General features: G+C 52.7%; 30 non-coding genes and 3 pseudogenes across 30 annotated transcripts; all 33 read left to right on the plus strand.

The window, feature by feature from the left end:
• The first annotated feature begins 306 nt into the window (after nucleotides 1-306).
• On the plus strand, nucleotides 307-425 carry LOC148769551 (5S ribosomal RNA). Its single transcript, XR_016032406.1, has one exon. It is a non-coding gene; the product is annotated as a 5S ribosomal RNA (ribosomal RNA).
• A 414-nt stretch (nucleotides 426-839) lies between these two features.
• On the plus strand, nucleotides 840-958 carry LOC148769552 (5S ribosomal RNA). The gene has a single exon (XR_016032408.1). It is a non-coding gene; the product is annotated as a 5S ribosomal RNA (ribosomal RNA).
• Nucleotides 959-1367: 409 nt separating this feature from the next.
• On the plus strand, nucleotides 1368-1486 carry LOC148769553 (5S ribosomal RNA). Its single transcript, XR_016032409.1, has one exon. It is a non-coding gene; the product is annotated as a 5S ribosomal RNA (ribosomal RNA).
• Nucleotides 1487-1901: 415 nt separating this feature from the next.
• Nucleotides 1902-2020, plus strand: LOC148769554 (5S ribosomal RNA). Its single transcript, XR_016032410.1, has one exon. It is a non-coding gene; the product is annotated as a 5S ribosomal RNA (ribosomal RNA).
• Nucleotides 2021-2435: 415 nt separating this feature from the next.
• On the plus strand, nucleotides 2436-2554 carry LOC148769555 (5S ribosomal RNA). Its single transcript, XR_016032411.1, has one exon. It is a non-coding gene; the product is annotated as a 5S ribosomal RNA (ribosomal RNA).
• Nucleotides 2555-2969: 415 nt separating this feature from the next.
• Nucleotides 2970-3088, plus strand: LOC148769556 (5S ribosomal RNA). The gene has a single exon (XR_016032412.1). It is a non-coding gene; the product is annotated as a 5S ribosomal RNA (ribosomal RNA).
• Nucleotides 3089-3499: 411 nt separating this feature from the next.
• On the plus strand, nucleotides 3500-3618 carry LOC148769557 (5S ribosomal RNA). The gene has a single exon (XR_016032413.1). It is a non-coding gene; the product is annotated as a 5S ribosomal RNA (ribosomal RNA).
• A 412-nt stretch (nucleotides 3619-4030) lies between these two features.
• On the plus strand, nucleotides 4031-4148 carry LOC148769558 (5S ribosomal RNA). The gene has a single exon (XR_016032712.1). It is a non-coding gene; the product is annotated as a 5S ribosomal RNA (ribosomal RNA).
• Nucleotides 4149-4541: 393 nt separating this feature from the next.
• On the plus strand, nucleotides 4542-4660 carry LOC148769559 (5S ribosomal RNA). The gene has a single exon (XR_016032414.1). It is a non-coding gene; the product is annotated as a 5S ribosomal RNA (ribosomal RNA).
• A 415-nt stretch (nucleotides 4661-5075) lies between these two features.
• LOC148769560 (5S ribosomal RNA) lies at nucleotides 5076-5194 on the plus strand. Its single transcript, XR_016032415.1, has one exon. It is a non-coding gene; the product is annotated as a 5S ribosomal RNA (ribosomal RNA).
• Nucleotides 5195-5610: 416 nt separating this feature from the next.
• On the plus strand, nucleotides 5611-5729 carry LOC148769561 (5S ribosomal RNA). Its single transcript, XR_016032416.1, has one exon. It is a non-coding gene; the product is annotated as a 5S ribosomal RNA (ribosomal RNA).
• A 412-nt stretch (nucleotides 5730-6141) lies between these two features.
• On the plus strand, nucleotides 6142-6259 carry LOC148769562 (5S ribosomal RNA; annotated as a pseudogene).
• A 415-nt stretch (nucleotides 6260-6674) lies between these two features.
• LOC148769563 (5S ribosomal RNA) lies at nucleotides 6675-6794 on the plus strand (annotated as a pseudogene).
• A 414-nt stretch (nucleotides 6795-7208) lies between these two features.
• On the plus strand, nucleotides 7209-7327 carry LOC148769564 (5S ribosomal RNA). The gene has a single exon (XR_016032417.1). It is a non-coding gene; the product is annotated as a 5S ribosomal RNA (ribosomal RNA).
• A 412-nt stretch (nucleotides 7328-7739) lies between these two features.
• LOC148769565 (5S ribosomal RNA) lies at nucleotides 7740-7857 on the plus strand. The gene has a single exon (XR_016032713.1). It is a non-coding gene; the product is annotated as a 5S ribosomal RNA (ribosomal RNA).
• A 394-nt stretch (nucleotides 7858-8251) lies between these two features.
• Nucleotides 8252-8373, plus strand: LOC148769566 (5S ribosomal RNA). Its single transcript, XR_016032708.1, has one exon. It is a non-coding gene; the product is annotated as a 5S ribosomal RNA (ribosomal RNA).
• A 415-nt stretch (nucleotides 8374-8788) lies between these two features.
• On the plus strand, nucleotides 8789-8906 carry LOC148769567 (5S ribosomal RNA). Its single transcript, XR_016032641.1, has one exon. It is a non-coding gene; the product is annotated as a 5S ribosomal RNA (ribosomal RNA).
• Nucleotides 8907-9319: 413 nt separating this feature from the next.
• Nucleotides 9320-9438, plus strand: LOC148769568 (5S ribosomal RNA). Its single transcript, XR_016032419.1, has one exon. It is a non-coding gene; the product is annotated as a 5S ribosomal RNA (ribosomal RNA).
• Nucleotides 9439-9633: 195 nt separating this feature from the next.
• LOC148769569 (5S ribosomal RNA) lies at nucleotides 9634-9756 on the plus strand (annotated as a pseudogene).
• A 396-nt stretch (nucleotides 9757-10152) lies between these two features.
• LOC148769570 (5S ribosomal RNA) lies at nucleotides 10153-10271 on the plus strand. Its single transcript, XR_016032420.1, has one exon. It is a non-coding gene; the product is annotated as a 5S ribosomal RNA (ribosomal RNA).
• A 417-nt stretch (nucleotides 10272-10688) lies between these two features.
• On the plus strand, nucleotides 10689-10806 carry LOC148769571 (5S ribosomal RNA). Its single transcript, XR_016032642.1, has one exon. It is a non-coding gene; the product is annotated as a 5S ribosomal RNA (ribosomal RNA).
• Nucleotides 10807-11206: 400 nt separating this feature from the next.
• LOC148769572 (5S ribosomal RNA) lies at nucleotides 11207-11325 on the plus strand. Its single transcript, XR_016032421.1, has one exon. It is a non-coding gene; the product is annotated as a 5S ribosomal RNA (ribosomal RNA).
• A 415-nt stretch (nucleotides 11326-11740) lies between these two features.
• Nucleotides 11741-11859, plus strand: LOC148769573 (5S ribosomal RNA). Its single transcript, XR_016032422.1, has one exon. It is a non-coding gene; the product is annotated as a 5S ribosomal RNA (ribosomal RNA).
• Nucleotides 11860-12265: 406 nt separating this feature from the next.
• Nucleotides 12266-12384, plus strand: LOC148769574 (5S ribosomal RNA). The gene has a single exon (XR_016032423.1). It is a non-coding gene; the product is annotated as a 5S ribosomal RNA (ribosomal RNA).
• Nucleotides 12385-12799: 415 nt separating this feature from the next.
• Nucleotides 12800-12918, plus strand: LOC148769575 (5S ribosomal RNA). Its single transcript, XR_016032424.1, has one exon. It is a non-coding gene; the product is annotated as a 5S ribosomal RNA (ribosomal RNA).
• A 394-nt stretch (nucleotides 12919-13312) lies between these two features.
• On the plus strand, nucleotides 13313-13430 carry LOC148769576 (5S ribosomal RNA). Its single transcript, XR_016032643.1, has one exon. It is a non-coding gene; the product is annotated as a 5S ribosomal RNA (ribosomal RNA).
• A 392-nt stretch (nucleotides 13431-13822) lies between these two features.
• Nucleotides 13823-13941, plus strand: LOC148769577 (5S ribosomal RNA). The gene has a single exon (XR_016032425.1). It is a non-coding gene; the product is annotated as a 5S ribosomal RNA (ribosomal RNA).
• A 418-nt stretch (nucleotides 13942-14359) lies between these two features.
• Nucleotides 14360-14478, plus strand: LOC148769578 (5S ribosomal RNA). Its single transcript, XR_016032426.1, has one exon. It is a non-coding gene; the product is annotated as a 5S ribosomal RNA (ribosomal RNA).
• A 390-nt stretch (nucleotides 14479-14868) lies between these two features.
• Nucleotides 14869-14987, plus strand: LOC148769579 (5S ribosomal RNA). The gene has a single exon (XR_016032427.1). It is a non-coding gene; the product is annotated as a 5S ribosomal RNA (ribosomal RNA).
• A 416-nt stretch (nucleotides 14988-15403) lies between these two features.
• On the plus strand, nucleotides 15404-15522 carry LOC148769580 (5S ribosomal RNA). Its single transcript, XR_016032428.1, has one exon. It is a non-coding gene; the product is annotated as a 5S ribosomal RNA (ribosomal RNA).
• Nucleotides 15523-15910: 388 nt separating this feature from the next.
• On the plus strand, nucleotides 15911-16029 carry LOC148769581 (5S ribosomal RNA). Its single transcript, XR_016032430.1, has one exon. It is a non-coding gene; the product is annotated as a 5S ribosomal RNA (ribosomal RNA).
• Nucleotides 16030-16445: 416 nt separating this feature from the next.
• Nucleotides 16446-16564, plus strand: LOC148769582 (5S ribosomal RNA). Its single transcript, XR_016032431.1, has one exon. It is a non-coding gene; the product is annotated as a 5S ribosomal RNA (ribosomal RNA).
• A 391-nt stretch (nucleotides 16565-16955) lies between these two features.
• Nucleotides 16956-17074, plus strand: LOC148769583 (5S ribosomal RNA). The gene has a single exon (XR_016032432.1). It is a non-coding gene; the product is annotated as a 5S ribosomal RNA (ribosomal RNA).
• The last annotated feature ends 33 nt before the right edge of the window (nucleotides 17075-17107 follow it).

Here is a 17107-nt window from a genome sequence, read left to right on the forward strand (position 1 = left end):
TCAGCGCGAGCACGACGCGCGCCGAGCAATGTGGGGCCGGTCGGATCGATCGAACGAGCTGATTGCACCGATAAACGCGTCGATCGCGTCTAATAGTGGCGGAAGCTGGGCTAAACGGCCTCTTTTCACTGCGAGCGCGGGGGTCAATGGGGCTTCGCCTAATTGACACGCCGACGGCGTCTGAAAGAGCTTCGCGTGCGTATGCAGATCGCCTCGTAACTCATCCCGAGTCAAAAGTTATCGACGCTTTAAGCCGCCGCGGCGCAAGGTTCTCAACATAAAACCGAATTGCGTGCATAGACTTACGGGTGCGATCATACCAGCACTAATGCACCGGATCCCATCAGAACTCCGAAGTTAAGCGTGCTTGGGCGAGAGTAGTACTAGGATGGGTGACCCCCTGGGAAGTCCTCGTGTTGCACCCCCACCCACCTTTTTGTATTTTATTTTCTCGTCTCACCTCCCGTTTTCAACTAGTTTTTTGTTTTTTATTTTATTTTTTATTTTGACGGCGATGAGCATCTAGTGCGTATCTCAGCGCGAGCACGACGCGCGCCGAGCAATGTGGGGCCGGTCGGATCGATCGAACGAGCTGATTGCACCGATAAACGCGTCGATCGCGTCTAATAGTGGCGGAAGCTGGGCTAAACGGCCTCTTTTCACTGCGAGCGCGGGGTCAATGGGGCTTCGCCTAATTGACACGCCGACGGCGTCTGAAAGAGCTTCGCGTGCGTATGCAGATCGCCTCGTAACTCATCCCGAGTCAAAAGTTATCGACGCTTTAAGCCGCCGCGGCGCAAGGTTCTCAACATAAAACCGAATTGCGTGCATAGACTTACGGGTGCGATCATACCAGCACTAATGCACCGGATCCCATCAGAACTCCGAAGTTAAGCGTGCTTGGGCGAGAGTAGTACTAGGATGGGTGACCCCCTGGGAAGTCCTCGTGTTGCACCCCCACCCCACCTTTTTGTATTTTATTTTCTCGTCTCACCTCCCGTTTTCAACTAGTTTTTTGTTTTTTTATTTTATTTTGACGGCGATGAGCATCTAGTGCGTATCTCAGCGCGAGCACGACGCGCGCCGAGCAATGTGGGGCCGGTCGGATCGATCGAACGAGCTGATTGCACCGATAAACGCGTCGATCGCGTCTAATAGTGGCGGAAGCTGGGCTAAACGGCCTCTTTTCACTGCGAGCGCGGGGTCAATGGGGCTTCGCCAAATTGACACGCCGACGGCGTCTGAAAGAGCTTCGCGTGCGTATGCAGATCGCCTCGTAACTCATCCCGAGTCAAAAGTTATCGACGCTTTAAGCCGCCGCGGCGCAAGGTTCTCAACATAAAACCGAATTGCGTGCATAGACTTACGGGTGCGATCATACCAGCACTAATGCACCGGATCCCATCAGAACTCCGAAGTTAAGCGTGCTTGGGCGAGAGTAGTACTAGGATGGGTGACCCCCTGGGAAGTCCTCGTGTTGCACCCCCACCCCACCTTTTTGTATTTTATTTTCTCGTCTCACCTCCCGTTTTCAACTAGTTTTTTGTTTTTTATTTTATTTTTTATTTTGACGGCGATGAGCATCTAGTGCATATCTCAGCGCGAGCACGACGCGCGCCGAGCAATGTGGGGCCGGTCGGATCGATCGAACGAGCTGATTGCACCGATAAACGCGTCGATCGCGTCTAATAGTGGCGGAAGCTGGGCTAAACGGCCTCTTTTCACTGCGAGCGCGGGGTCAATGGGGCTTCGCCTAATTGACACGCCGACGGCGTCTGAAAGAGCTTCGCGTGCGTATGCAGATCGCCTCGTAACTCATCCCGAGTCAAAAGTTATCGACGCTTTAAGCCGCCGCGGCGCAAGGTTCTCAACATAAAACCGAATTGCGTGCATAGACTTACGGGTGCGATCATACCAGCACTAATGCACCGGATCCCATCAGAACTCCGAAGTTAAGCGTGCTTGGGCGAGAGTAGTACTAGGATGGGTGACCCCCTGGGAAGTCCTCGTGTTGCACCCCCACCCCACCTTTTTGTATTTTATTTTCTCGTCTCACCTCCCGTTTTCAACTAGTTTTTTGTTTTTTATTTTATTTTTTATTTTGACGGCGATGAGCATCTAGTGCGTATCTCAGCGCGAGCACGACGCGCGCCGAGCAATGTGGGGCCGGTCGGATCGATCGAACGAGCTGATTGCACCGATAAACGCGTCGATCGCGTCTAATAGTGGCGGAAGCTGGGCTAAACGGCCTCTTTTCACTGCGAGCGCGGGGTCAATGGGGCTTCGCCTAATTGACACGCCGACGGCGTCTGAAAGAGCTTCGCGTGCGTATGCAGATCGCCTCGTAACTCATCCCGAGTCAAAAGTTATCGACGCTTTAAGCCGCCGCGGCGCAAGGTTCTCAACATAAAACCGAATTGCGTGCATAGACTTACGGGTGCGATCATACCAGCACTAATGCACCGGATCCCATCAGAACTCCGAAGTTAAGCGTGCTTGGGCGAGAGTAGTACTAGGATGGGTGACCCCCTGGGAAGTCCTCGTGTTGCACCCCACCCCACCTTTTTGTATTTTATTTTCTCGTCTCACCTCCCGTTTTCAACTAGTTTTTTGTTTTTTATTTTATTTTTTATTTTGACGGCGATGAGCATCTAGTGCGTATCTCAGCGCGAGCACGACGCGCGCCGAGCAATGTGGGGCCGGTCGGATCGATCGAACGAGCTGATTGCACCGATAAACGCGTCGATCGCGTCTAATAGTGGCGGAAGCTGGGCTAAACGGCCTCTTTTCACTGCGAGCGCGGGGTCAATGGGGCTTCGCCTAATTGACACGCCGACGGCGTCTGAAAGAGCTTCGCGTGCGTATGCAGATCGCCTCGTAACTCATCCCGAGTCAAAAGTTATCGACGCTTTAAGCCGCGCGCGGCGCAAGGTTCTCAACATAAAACCGAATTGCGTGCATAGACTTACGGGTGCGATCATACCAGCACTAATGCACCGGATCCCATCAGAACTCCGAAGTTAAGCGTGCTTGGGCGAGAGTAGTACTAGGATGGGTGACCCCCTGGGAAGTCCTCGTGTTGCACCCCACCCCACCTTTTTGTATTTTATTTTCTCGTCTCACCTCCCGTTTTCAACTAGTTTTTTGTTTTTTATTTTATTTTATTTTGACGGCGATGAGCATCTAGTGCGTATCTCAGCGCGAGCACGACGCGCGCCGAGCAATGTGGGGCCGGTCGGATCGATCGAACGAGCTGATTGCACCGATAAACGCGTCGATCGCGTCTAATAGTGGCGGAAGCTGGGCTAAACGGCCTCTTTTCACTGCGAGCGCGGGGTCAATGGGGCTTCGCCAAATTGACACGCCGACGGCGTCTGAAAGAGCTTCGCGTGCGTATGCAGATCGCCTCGTAACTCATCCCGAGTCAAAAGTTATCGACGCTTTAAGCCGCGCGGCGCAAGGTTCTCAACATAAAACCGAATTGCGTGCATAGACTTACGGGTGCGATCATACCAGCACTAATGCACCGGATCCCATCAGAACTCCGAAGTTAAGCGTGCTTGGGCGAGAGTAGTACTAGGATGGGTGACCCCCTGGGAAGTCCTCGTGTTGCACCCCACCCCACCTTTTTGTATTTTATTTTCTCGTCTCACCTCCCGTTTTCAACTAGTTTTTGTTTTTTATTTTATTTTTATTTTGACGGCGATGAGCATCTAGTGCGTATCTCAGCGCGAGCACGACGCGCGCCGAGCAATGTGGGGCCGGTCGGATCGATCGAACGAGCTGATTGCACCGATAAACGCGTCGATCGCGTCTAATAGTGGCGGAAGCTGGGCTAAACGGCCTCTTTTCACTGCGAGCGCGGGGGTCAATGGGGCTTCGCAAATTGACACGCCGACGGCGTCTGAAAGAGCTTCGCGTGCGTATGCAGATCGCCTCGTAACTCATCCCGAGTCAAAAGTTATCGACGCTTTAAGCCGCTGCGGCGCAAGTTTCTCAACATAAAACCGAATTGCGTGCATAGACTTACGGGTGCGATCATACCAGCACTAATGCACCGGATCCCATCAGAACTCCAAGTTAAGCGTGCTTGGGCGAGAGTAGTACTAGGATGGGTGACCCCCTGGGAAGTCCTCGTGTTGCACCCCCTTCCATCTTTTTGTAGTTTATTTTCTCGTCTCACCTCCCGTTTTCTACTAGCTTTTCGTTTCTTTTTTTTTTTTTTGACAGCGATGAGCATCTAATGCATACCTCAGCGCGAGCAATGTGGGGCCGGTCGGATCGATCGAACGAGCTGATTGCACCGATAAACGCGTCGATCGCGTCTAATAGTGGCGGAAGCTGGGCTAAACGGCCTCTTTTCACTGCGAGCGCGGGGTCAATGGGGCTTCGCCAAATTGACACGCCGACGGCGTCTGAAAGAGCTTCGCGTGCGTATGCAGATCGCCTCGTAACTCATCCCGAGTCAAAAGTTATCGACGCTTTAAGCCGCTGCGGCGCAAGGTTCTCAACATAAAACCGAATTGCGTGCATAGACTTACGGGTGCGATCATACCAGCACTAATGCACCGGATCCCATCAGAACTCCGAAGTTAAGCGTGCTTGGGCGAGAGTAGTACTAGGATGGGTGACCCCCTGGGAAGTCCTCGTGTTGCACCCCCACCCCACCTTTTTGTATTTTATTTTCTCGTCTCACCTCCGTTTTCAACTAGTTTTTTGTTTTTTATTTTATTTTTTATTTTGACGGCGATGAGCATCTAGTGCGTATCTCAGCGCGAGCACGACGCGCGCCGAGCAATGTGGGGCCGGTCGGATCTCGATCGAACGAGCTGATTGCACCGATAAACGCGTCGATCGCGTCTAATAGTGGCGGAAGCTGGGCTAAACGGCCTCTTTTCACTGCGAGCGCGGGGGTCAATGGGGCTTCGCCTAATTGACACGCCGACGGCGTCTGAAAGAGCTTCGCGTGCGTATGCAGATCGCCTCGTAACTCATCCCGAGTCAAAAGTTATCGACGCTTTAAGCCGCGCGGCGCAAGGTTCTCAACATAAACCGAATTGCGTGCATAGACTTACGGGTGCGATCATACCAGCACTAATGCACCGGATCCCATCAGAACTCCGAAGTTAAGCGTGCTTGGGCGAGAGTAGTACTAGGATGGGTGACCCCCTGGGAAGTCCTCGTGTTGCACCCCCACCCCACCTTTTTGTATTTTATTTTCTCGTCTCACCTCCCGTTTTCAACTAGTTTTTTGTTTTTTTTTTTATTTTTTATTTTGACGGCGATGAGCATCTAGTGCGTATCTCAGCGCGAGCACGACGCGCGGCGAGCAATGTGGGGGCGGTCGGATCGATCGAACGAGCTGATTGCACCGATAAACGCGTCGATCGCGTCTAATAGTGGCGGAAGCTGGGCTAAACGGCCTCTTTTCACTGCGAGCGCGGGGGGTCAATGGGGCTTCGCCTAATTGACACGCCGACGGCGTCTGAAAGAGCTTCGCGTGCGTATGCAGATCGCCTCGTAACTCATCCCGAGTCAAAAGTTATCGACGCTTTAAGCCGCCGCGGCGCAAGGTTCTCAACATAAACCGAATTGCGTGCATAGACTTACGGGTGCGATCATACCAGCACTAATGCACCGGATCCCATCAGAACTCCGAAGTTAAGCGTGCTTGGGCGAGAGTAGTACTAGGATGGGTGACCCCCTGGGAAGTCCTCGTGTTGCACCCCCACCCCACCTTTTTGTATTTTATTTTCTCGTCTCACCTCCCGTTTTCAACTAGTTTTTTGTTTTTTATTTTATTTTTTATTTTGACGGCGATGAGCATCTAGTGCGTATCTCAGCGGAGCACGACGCGCGCGAGCAATGTGGGGCCGGTCGGATCGATCGAACGAGCTGATTGCACCGATAAACGCGTCGATCGCGTCTAATAGTGGCGGAAGCTGGGCTAAACGGCCTCTTTTCACTGCGAGCGGGGGTCAATGGGGCTTCGCCTAATTGACACGCCGACGGCGTCTGAAAGAGCTTCGCGTGCGTATGCAGATCGCCTCGTAACTCATCCCGAGTCAAAAGTTATCGACGCTTTAAGCCGCCGCGGCGCAAGGTTCTCAACATAAAACCGAATTGCGTGCATAGACTTACGGGTGCGATCATACCAGCACTAATGCACCGGATCCCATCAGATAACTCCGAGTAAGCGTGCTTGGGCGAGAGTAGTACTAGGATGGGTGACCCCTGGGAAGTCCTCGTGTTGCACCCCCACCCCACCTTTTTGTATTTATTTTCTCGTCTCACCTCCCGTTTTCAACTAGTTTTTTGTTTTTTATTTTATTTTTTATTTTGACGGCGATGAGCATCTAGTGCGTATCTCAGCGCGAGCACGAGCGCGCCGAGCAATGTGGGGCCGGTCGGATCGATCGAACGAGCTGATTGCACCGATAAACGCGTCGATCGCGTCTAATAGTGGCGGAAGCTGGGCTAAACGGCCTCTTTTCACTGCGAGCGCGGGGGGTCAATGGGGCTTCGCCTAATTGACACGCCGACGGCGTCTGAAAGAGCTTCGCGTGCGTATGCAGATCGCCTCGTAACTCATCCCGAGTCAAAAGTTATCGACGCTTTAAGCCGCCGCGGCGCAAGGTTCTCAACATAAAACCGAATTGCGTGCATAGACTTACGGGTGCGATCATACCAGCACTAATGCACCGGATCCCATCAGAACTCGAAGTTAAGCGTGCTTGGGCGAGAGAGTAGTACTAGGATGGGTGACCCCCTGGGAAGTCCTCGTGTTGCACCCCACCCCACCTTTTTGTATTTTATTTTCTCGTCTCACCTCCCGTTTTCAACTAGTTTTTTGTTTTTTATTTTATTTTTTATTTTGACGGCGATGAGCATCTAGTGCGTATCTCAGCGCGAGCACGACGCGCGCGAGCAATGTGGGGCCGGTCGGATCGATCGAACGAGCTGATTGCACCGATAAACGCGTCGATCGCGTCTAATAGTGGCGGAAGCTGGGCTAAACGGCCTCTTTTCACTGCGAGCGCGGGGGTCAATGGGGCTTCGCCTAATTGACACGCCGACGGCGTCTGAAAGAGCTTTCGGTGCGTATGCAGATCGCCTCGTAACTCATCCCGAGTCAAAAGTTATCGACGCTTTAAGCCGCCGCGGCGCAAGGTTCTCAACATAAAACCGAATTGCGTGCATAGACTTACGGGTGCGATCATACCAGCACTAATGCACCGGATCCCATCAGAACTCCGAAGTTAAGCGTGCTTGGGCGAGAGTAGTACTAGGATGGGTGACCCCCTGGGAAGTCCTCGTGTTGCACCCCACCCCACCTTTTTGTATTTTATTTTCTCGTCTCACCTCCCGTTTTCAACTAGTTTTTTGTTTTTTATTTTATTTTTATTTTGACGGCGATGAGCATCTAGTGCGTATCTCAGCGCGAGCACGACGCGCGCGAGCAATGTGGGGCCGGTCGGATCGATCGAACGAGCTGATTGCACCGATAAACGCGTCGATCGCGTCTAATAGTGGCGGAAGCTGGGCTAAACGGCCTCTTTTCACTGCGAGCGCGGGGGTCAATGGGGCTTCGCAAATTGACACGCCGACGGCGTCTGAAAGAGCTTCGCGTGCGTATGCAGATCGCCTCGTAACTCATCCCGAGTCAAAAGTTATCGACGCTTTAAGCCGCTGCGGCGCAAGGTTCTCAACATAAAACCGAATTGCGTGCATAGACTTACGGGTGCGATCATACCAGCACTAATGCACCGGATCCCATCAGAACTCCAAGTTAAGCGTGCTTGGGCGAGAGTAGTACTAGGATGGGTGACCCCCTGGGAAGTCCTCGTGTTGCACCCCTTCCACCTTTTTGTATTTTATTTTCTCGTCTCACCTCCCGTTTTCAACTAGCTTTTCGTTTTTTTTTTTTTTTTTTTGACGGCGATGAGCATCTAATGCATACCTCAGCCGCGAGCAATGTGGGGCCGGTCGGATCGATCGAACGAGCTGATTGCACCGATAAACGCGTCGATCGCGTCTAATAGTGGCGGAAGCTGGGCTAAACGACCTCTTTTCACTGCGAGCGCGGGGTCAATGGGGCTTCGCCAAATTGACACGCCGACGGCGTCTGAAAGAGCTTCGCGTGCGTATGCAGATCGCCTCGTAACTCATCCCGAGTCAAAAGTTATCGACGCTTTAAGCCGCCGCGGCGCAAGGTTCTCAACATAAAACCGAATTGCGTGCATAGACTTACGGGTGCGATCATACCAGCACTAATGCACCGGATCCCATCAGAACTCCGAAGTTAAGCGTGCTTGGGCGAGAGTAGTACTAGGATGGGTGATGGCCCCCTGGGAAGTCCTCGTGTTGCACCCCACCCCACCTTTTTGTATTTTATTTTCTCGTCTCACCTCCCGTTTTCAACTAGTTTTTTGTTTTTTATTTTATTTTTTATTTTGACGGCGATGAGCATCTAGTGCATATCTCAGCGCGAGCACGACGCGCGCCGAGCAATGTGGGGCCGGTCGGATCGATCGAACGAGCTGATTGCACCGATAAACGCGTCGATCGCGTCTAATAGTGGCGGAAGCTGGGGCTAAACGGCCTCTTTTCACTGCGAGCGCGGGGTCAATGGGGCTTCGCCTAATTGACACGCCGACGGCGTCTGAAAGAGCTTCGCGTGCGTATGCAGATCGCCTCGTAACTCATCCCGAGTCAAAAGTTATCGACGCTTTAAGCCGCCGCGGCGCAAGGTTCTCAACATAAAACCGAATTGCGTGCATAGACTTACGGGTGCGATCATACCAGCACTAATGCACCGGATCCCATCAGAACTCCGAAGTTAAGCGTGCTTGGGCGAGAGTAGTACTAGGATGGGTGACCCCTGGGAAGTCCTCGTGTTGCACCCCCACCCCACCTTTTTGTATTTTATTTTCTCGTCTCACCTCCCGTTTTCAACAGTTTTTTGTTTTTTTTTTTTTTTTTTATTTTTCGGCGATGAGCATCTAGTGCGTATCTCAGCGCGAGCACGACGCGCGCGAGCATGTGGGGCCGGTCGGATCGATCGAACGAGCTGATTGCACCGATAAACGCGTCGATCGCGTCTAATAGTGGCGGAAGCTGGGCTAAACGGCCTCTTTTCACTGCGAGCGCGGGGGGTCAATGGGGCTTCGCCTAATTGACACGCCGACGGCGTCTGAAAGAGCTTCGCGTGCGTATGCAGATCGCCTCGTAACTCATCCCGAGTCAAAAGTTATCGACGCTTTAAGCCGCCGCGGCGCAAGGTTCTCAACATAAAACCGAATTGCGTGCATAGACTTACGGGTGCGATCATACCAGCACTAATGCACCGGATCCCATCAGAACTCCGAAGTTAAGCGTGCTTGGGCGAGAGTAGTACTAGGATGGGTGACCCCCTGGGAAGTCCTCGTGTTGCACCCCCACCCACCTTTTTGTATTTTATTTTCTCGTCTCACCTCCCGTTTTCAACTAGTTTTTTTTTTTTTTTGTCTGAAAGAGCTTCGCGTGCGTATGCAGATCGCCTCGTAACTCATCCCGAGTCAAAAAGTTATCGACGCTTTAAGCCGCCGCGGCGCAAGGTTCTCAACATAAAACGAATTGCGTGCATAGACTTACGGGTGCGATCATACCAGCACTAATGCACCGGATCCCATCAGAACTCCGAAGTTAAGCGTGCTTGTGGGCGAGAGTGTAGTACTAGGATGGGTGACCCCCTGGGAAGTCCTCGTGTTGCACCCCACCCCACCTTTTTGTATTTTATTTTCTCGTCTCACCTCCCGCTCTCAACTAGTTTTTTGTTTTTTATTTTATTTTTATTTTGACGGGCGATGAGCATCTAGTGCGTATCTCAGCGCGAGCACGACGCGGCCGAGCAATGTGGGGCCGGTCGGATCGATCGAACGAGCTGATTGCACCGATAAACGCGTCGATCGCGTCTAATAGTGGCGGAAGCTGGGCTAAACGGCCTCTTTTCACTGCGAGCGCGGGGTGGGGCTTCGCCAATGACGTCTGAAAGAGCTTCGCGTGCGTATGCAGATCGCCTCGTAACTCATCCCGAGTCAAAAGTTATCGACGCTTTAAGCCGCCGCGGCGCAAGGTTCTCAACATAAAACCGAATTGCGTGCATAGACTTACGGGTGCGATCATACCAGCACTAATGCACCGGATCCCATCAGAACTCCGAAGTTAAGCGTGCTTGGGCGAGAGTAGTACTAGGATGGGTGACCCCCTGGGAAGTCCTCGTGTTGCACCCCCACCCCACCTTTTTGTATTTTATTTTCTCGTCTCACTCCCGCTCTCAACTAGTTTTTTGTTTTTTATTTTATTTTTTATTTTGACGGGCGATGAGCATCTAGTGCGTATCTCAGCGCGAGCACGACGCGCGCCGAGCAATGTGGGGGCCGGTCGGATCGATCGAACGAGCTGATTGCACCGATAAACGCGTCGATCGCGTCTAATAGTGGCGGAAGCTGGGCTAAACGGCCTCTTTTCACTGCGAGCGCGGGGGTCAATGGGGCTTCGCCTAATTGACGCGCCGACGGCGTCTGAAAGAGCTTCGCGTGCGTATGCAGATCGCCTCGTAACTCATCCCGAGTCAAAAGTTATCGACGCTTTAAGCCGCCGCGGCGCAAGGTTCTCAACATAAAACCGAATTGCGTGCATAGACTTACGGGTGCGATCATACCAGCACTAATGCACCGGATCCCATCAGAACTCCGAAGTTAAGCGTGCTTGGGCGAGAGTAGTACTAGGATGGGTGACCCCTGGGAAGTCCTCGTGTTGCACCCCCACCCCACCTTTTTGTATTTTATTTTCTCGTCTCACCTCCCGCTCTCAACTAGTTTTTTGTTTTTTTATTTTATTTTTTATTTTGACGGGGCGATGAGCATCTAGTGCGTATCTCAGCGCGAGCACGACGCGCGCGAGCAATGTGGGGCCGGTCGGATCGATCGAACGAGCTGATTGCACCGATAAACGCGTCGATCGCGTCTAATAGTGGCGGAAGCTGGGCTCTAACGGCCTCTTTTCACTGCGAGCGGGGTCTGGGGCTTCAATTGGCGTCTGAAAGAGCTTCGCGTGCGTATGCAGATCGCCTCGTAACTCATCCCGAGTCAAAAGTTATCGACGCTTTAAGCCGCCGCGGCGCAAGGTTCTCAACATAAAAACCGAATTGCGTGCATAGACTTACGGGTGCGATCATACCAGCACTAATGCACCGGATCCCATCAGAACTCCGAAGTTAAGCGTGCTTGGGCGAGAGTAGTACTAGGATGGGTGACCCCCTGGGAAGTCCTCGTGTTGCACCCCCACCCCACCTTTTTGTATTTTATTTTCTCGTCTCACCTCCCGCTTCAACTAGTTTTTTGTTTTTTATTTTATTTTTTATTTTGACGGGCGATGAGCATCTAGTGCGTATCTCAGCGCGAGCACGACGCGCGCCGAGCAATGTGGGGCCGGTCGGATCGATCGAACGAGCTGATTGCACCGATAAACGCGTCGATCGCGTCTAATAGTGGCGGAAGCTGGGCTAAACGGCCTCTTTTCACTGCGAGCGCGGGGGTCAATGGGGCTTCGCCTAATTGAGCGCCGACGGCGTCTGAAAGAGCTTCGCGTGCGTATGCAGATCGCCTCGTAACTCATCCCGAGTCAAAAGTTATCGACGCTTTAAGCCGCCGCGGCGCAAGGTTCTCAACATAAAACCGAATTGCGTGCATAGACTTACGGGTGCGATCATACCAGCACTAATGCACCGGATCCCATCAGAACTCCGAAGTTAAGCGTGCTTGGGCGAGAGTAGTACTAGGATGGGTGACCCCCTGGGAAGTCCTCGTGTTGCACCCCCCCACCCACCTTTTTGTATTTTATTTTCTCGTCTCACCTCCGCTCTCAACTAGTTTTTTGTTTTTTTATTTTATTTTTTATTTTGACGGGCGATGAGCATCTAGTGCGTATCTCAGCGCGAGCACGACGCGCGCCGAGCAATGTGGGGGCCGGTCGGATCGATCGAACGAGCTGATTGCACCGATAAACGCGTCGATCGCGTCTAATAGTGGCGGAAGCTGGGCTAAACGGCCTCTTTTCACTGCGAGCGCGGGGTCAATGGGGTTCAATGGCGTCTGAAAGAGCTTTGCGTGCGGTGCGTATGCAGATCGCCTCGTAACTCATCCCGAGTCAAAAGTTATCGACGCTTTAAGCCGCCGCGGCGCAAGGTTCTCAACATAAAACCGAATTGCGTGCATAGACTTACGGGTGCGATCATACCAGCACTAATGCACCGGATCCCATCAGAACTCCGAAGTTAAGCGTGCTTGGGCGAGAGTAGTACTAGGATGGGTGACCCCCTGGGAAGTCCTCGTGTTGCACCCCCACCCCACCTTTTTGTATTTTATTTTCTCGTCTCACCTCCCGCTCTCAACTAGTTTTTTGTTTTTTATTTTATTTTTTATTTTGACGGGCGATGAGCATCTAGTGCGTATCTCAGCGCGAGCACGACGCGCGCCGAGCAATGTGGGGCGGTCGGATCGATCGAACGAGCTGATTGCACCGATAAACGCGTCGATCGCGTCTAATAGTGGCGGAAGCTGGGCTAAACGGCCTCTTTTCACTGCGAGCGCGGGGTCAATGGGGCTTCGCCTAATTGACGCGCCGACGGCGTCTGAAAGAGCTTCGCGTGCGTATGCAGATCGCCTCGTAACTCATCCCGAGTCAAAAGTTATCGACGCTTTAAGCCGCCGCGGCGCAAGGTTCTCAACATAAAACCGAATTGCGTGCATAGACTTACGGGTGCGATCATACCAGCACTAATGCACCGGATCCCATCAGAACTCCGAAGTTAAGCGTGCTTGGGCGAGAGTAGTACTAGGATGGGTGACCCCCTGGGAAGTCCTCGTGTTGCACCCCCACCCCACCTTTTTGTATTTTATTTTCTCGTCTCACCTCCCGCTCTCAACTAGTTTTTGTTTTTTATTTTATTTTTTATTTTGACGGGCGATGAGCATCTAGTGCGTATCTCAGCGCGAGCACGACGCGCGCCGAGCAATGTGGGGCCGGTCGGATCGATCGAACGAGCTGATTGCACCGATAAACGCGTCGATCGCGTCTAATAGTGGCGGAAGCTGGGCTAAACGGCCTCTTTTCACTGCGAGGCGCGGGGTCCAATGGCGTCTGAAAGAGCTTCGCGCGAGTGCGTATGCAGATCGCCTCGTAACTCATCCCGAGTCAAAAGTTATCGACGCTTTAAGCCGCCGCGGCGCAAGGTTCTCAACATAAAACCGAATTGCGTGCATAGACTTACGGGTGCGATCATACCAGCACTAATGCACCGGATCCCATCAGAACTCCGAAGTTAAGCGTGCTTGGGCGAGAGTAGTACTAGGATGGGTGACCCCTGGGAAGTCCTCGTGTTGCACCCCCACCCCACCTTTTTGTATTTTATTTTCTCGTCTCACCTCCCGCTCTCAACTAGTTTTTTGTTTTTTATTTTATTTTTTATTTTGACGGGCGATGAGCATCTAGTGCGTATCTCAGCGCGAGCACGACGCGCGCCGAGCAATGTGGGGCGGTCGGATCGATCGAACGAGCTGATTGCACCGATAAACGCGTCGATCGCGTCTAATAGTGGCGGAAGCTGGGCTAAACGGCCTCTTTTCACTGCGAGCGCGGGGGGTCAATGGCGTCTGAAAGAGCCTTCGGCGCGTGCGTGCAGATCGCCTCGTAACTCATCCCGAGTCAAAAGTTATCGACGCTTTAAGCCGCCGCGGCGCAAGGTTCTCAACATAAAACCGAATTGCGTGCATAGACTTACGGGTGCGATCATACCAGCACTAATGCACCGGATCCCATCAGAACTCCGAAGTTAAGCGTGCTTGGGCGAGAGTAGTACTAGGATGGGTGACCCCCTGGGAAGTCCTCGTGTTGCACCCCACCCCACCTTTTTGTATTTTATTTTCTCGTCTCACCTCCCGCTCTCAACTAGTTTTTTGTTTTTTATTTTATTTTTTATTTTGACGGGCGATGAGCATCTAGTGCGTATCTCAGCGCGCGAGCACGACGCGCGCCGAGCAATGTGGGGCCGGTCGGATCGATCGAACGAGCTGATTGCACCGATAAACGCGTCGATCGCGTCTAATAGTGGCGGAAGCTGGGCTAAACGGCCTCTTTTCACTGCGAGCGCGGGGGTCAATGGGGCTTCGCCTAATTGACGCGCCGACGGCGTCTGAAAGAGCTTCGCGTGCGTATGCAGATCGCCTCGTAACTCATCCCGAGTCAAAAGTTATCGACGCTTTAAGCCGCCGCGGCGCAAGGTTCTCAACATAAAACCGAATTGCGTGCATAGACTTACGGGTGCGATCATACCAGCACTAATGCACCGGATCCCATCAGAACTCCGAAGTTAAGCGTGCTTGGGCGAGAGTAGTACTAGGATGGGTGACCCCCTGGGAAGTCCTCGTGTTGCACCCCCACCCCACCTTTTTGTATTTTATTTTCTCGTCTCACCTCCCGCTCTCAACTAGTTTTTTGTTTTTATTTTATTTTTTATTTTGACGGGCGATGAGCATCTAGTGCGTATCTCAGCGCGAGCACGACGCGCGCCGAGCAATGTGGGGCCGGTCGGATCGATCGAACGAGCTGATTGCACCGATAAACGCGTCGATCGCGTCTAATAGTGGCGGAAGCTGGGCTAAACGGCCTCTTTTCACTGCGAGCGCGCGGGGTCAATGGCGTCTGAAAGAGCTTCGCGTGCGTATGCAGATCGCCTCGTAACTCATCCCGAGTCAAAAGTTATCGACGCTTTAAGCCGCCGCGGCGCAAGGTTCTCAACATAAAACCGAATTGCGTGCATAGACTTACGGGTGCGATCATACCAGCACTAATGCACCGGATCCCATCAGAACTCCGAAGTTAAGCGTGCTTGGGCGAGAGTAGTACTAGGATGGGTGACCCCCTGGGAAGTCCTCGTGTTGCACCCCCACCCCACCTTTTTGTATTTTATTTTCTCGTCTCACCTCCCGCTCTCAACTAGTTTTTTGTTTTTTATTTTATTTTTTATTTTGACGGGCGATGAGCATCTAGTGCGTATCTCAGCGCGAGCACGACGCGCGCCGAGCAATGTGGGGCCGGTCGGATCGATCGAACGAGCTGATTGCACCGATAAACGCGTCGATCGCGTCTAATAGTGGCGGAAGCTGGGCTAAACGGCCTCTTTTCACTGCGAGCGCGGGGTCAATGGGGCTTCGCCTAATTGACGCGCCGACGGCGTCTGAAAGAGCTTCGCGTGCGTATGCAGATCGCCTCGTAACTCATCCCGAGTCAAAAGTTATCGACGCTTTAAGCCGCCGCGGCGCAAGGTTCTCAACATAAAACCGAATTGCGTGCATAGACTTACGGGTGCGATCATACCAGCACTAATGCACCGGATCCCATCAGAACTCCGAAGTTAAGCGTGCTTGGGCGAGAGTAGTACTAGGATGGGTGACCCCCTGGGAAGTCCTCGTGTTGCACCCCCACCCACCTTTTTGTATTTTATTTTCTCGTCTCACCTCCCGCTCTCAACTAGTTTTTTGTTTTTTATTTTATTTTTTATTTTGACGGGCGATGAGCATCTAGTGCGTATCTCAGCGCGAGCACGACGCGCGCCGAGCAATGTGGGGCCGGTCGGATCGATCGAACGAGCTGATTGCACCGATAAACGCGTCGATCGCGTCTAATAGTGGCGGAAGCTGGGCTAAACGGCCTCTTTTCACTGCGAGCGCGGGGTCAATGGCGTCTGAAAGAGCTTCGCGTGCGTGTGCAGATCGCCTCGTAACTCATCCCGAGTCAAAAGTTATCGACGCTTTAAGCCGCCGCGGCGCAAGGTTCTCAACATAAAACCGAATTGCGTGCATAGACTTACGGGTGCGATCATACCAGCACTAATGCACCGGATCCCATCAGAACTCCGAAGTTAAGCGTGCTTGGGCGAGAGTAGTACTAGGATGGGTGACCCCCTGGGAAGTCCTCGTGTTGCACCCCCACCCCACCTTTTTGTATTTTATTTTCTCGTCTCACCTCCCGCTCTCAACTAGTTTTTTGTTTTTTATTTTATTTTTTATTTTGACGGGCGATGAGCATCTAGTGCGTATCTCAGCGCGAGCACGACGCGCGCCGAGCAATGTGGGGCCGGTCGGATCGATCGAACGAGCTGATTGCACCGATAAACGCGTCGATCGCGTCTAATAGTGGCGGAAGCTGGGCTAAACGGCCTCTTTTCACTGCGAGCGCGGGGTCAATGGGGCTTCGCCTAATTGACGCGCCGACGGCGTCTGAAAGAGCTTCGCGTGCGTATGCAGATCGCCTCGTAACTCATCCCGAGTCAAAAGTTATCGACGCTTTAAGCCGCCGCGGCGCAAGGTTCTCAACATAAAACCGAATTGCGTGCATAGACTTACGGGTGCGATCATACCAGCACTAATGCACCGGATCCCATCAGAACTCCGAAGTTAAGCGTGCTTGGGCGAGAGTAGTACTAGGATGGGTGACCCCCTGGGAAGTCCTCGTGTTGCACCCCCACCCCACCTTTTTGTATTTTATTTTCTCGTCTCACCTCCCGCTCTCAACTAGTTTTTTGTTTTTTATTTTATTTTTTATTTTGACGGGCGATGAGCATCTAGTGCGTATCTCAGCGCGAGCACGACGCGCGCCGAGCAATGTGGGGCCGGTCGGATCGATCGAACGAGCTGATTGCACCGATAAACGCGTCGATCGCGTCTAATAGTGGCGGAAGCTGGGCTAAACGGCCTCTTTTCACTGCGAGAGCGCGGGGTCAATGGCGTCTGAAAGAGCTTCGCGTGCGTATGCAGATCGCCTCGTAACTCATCCCGAGTCAAAAGTTATCGACGCTTTAAGCCGCCGCGGCGCAAGGTTCTCAACATAAAACCGAATTGCGTGCATAGACTTACGGGTGCGATCATACCAGCACTAATGCACCGGATCCCATCAGAACTCCGAAGTTAAGCGTGCTTGGGCGAGAGTAGTACTAGGATGGGTGACCCCCTGGGAAGTCCTCGTGTTGCACCCCCACCCCACCTTTTTGTATTTTATTTTCTCGTCT

Source organism: Erythranthe guttata, chromosome 7, assembly GCF_056151865.1.
Source record: "Erythranthe guttata isolate IM_541 chromosome 7, IM_541, whole genome shotgun sequence".
Classification (NCBI taxonomy): domain Eukaryota; kingdom Viridiplantae; phylum Streptophyta; class Magnoliopsida; order Lamiales; family Phrymaceae; genus Erythranthe; species Erythranthe guttata.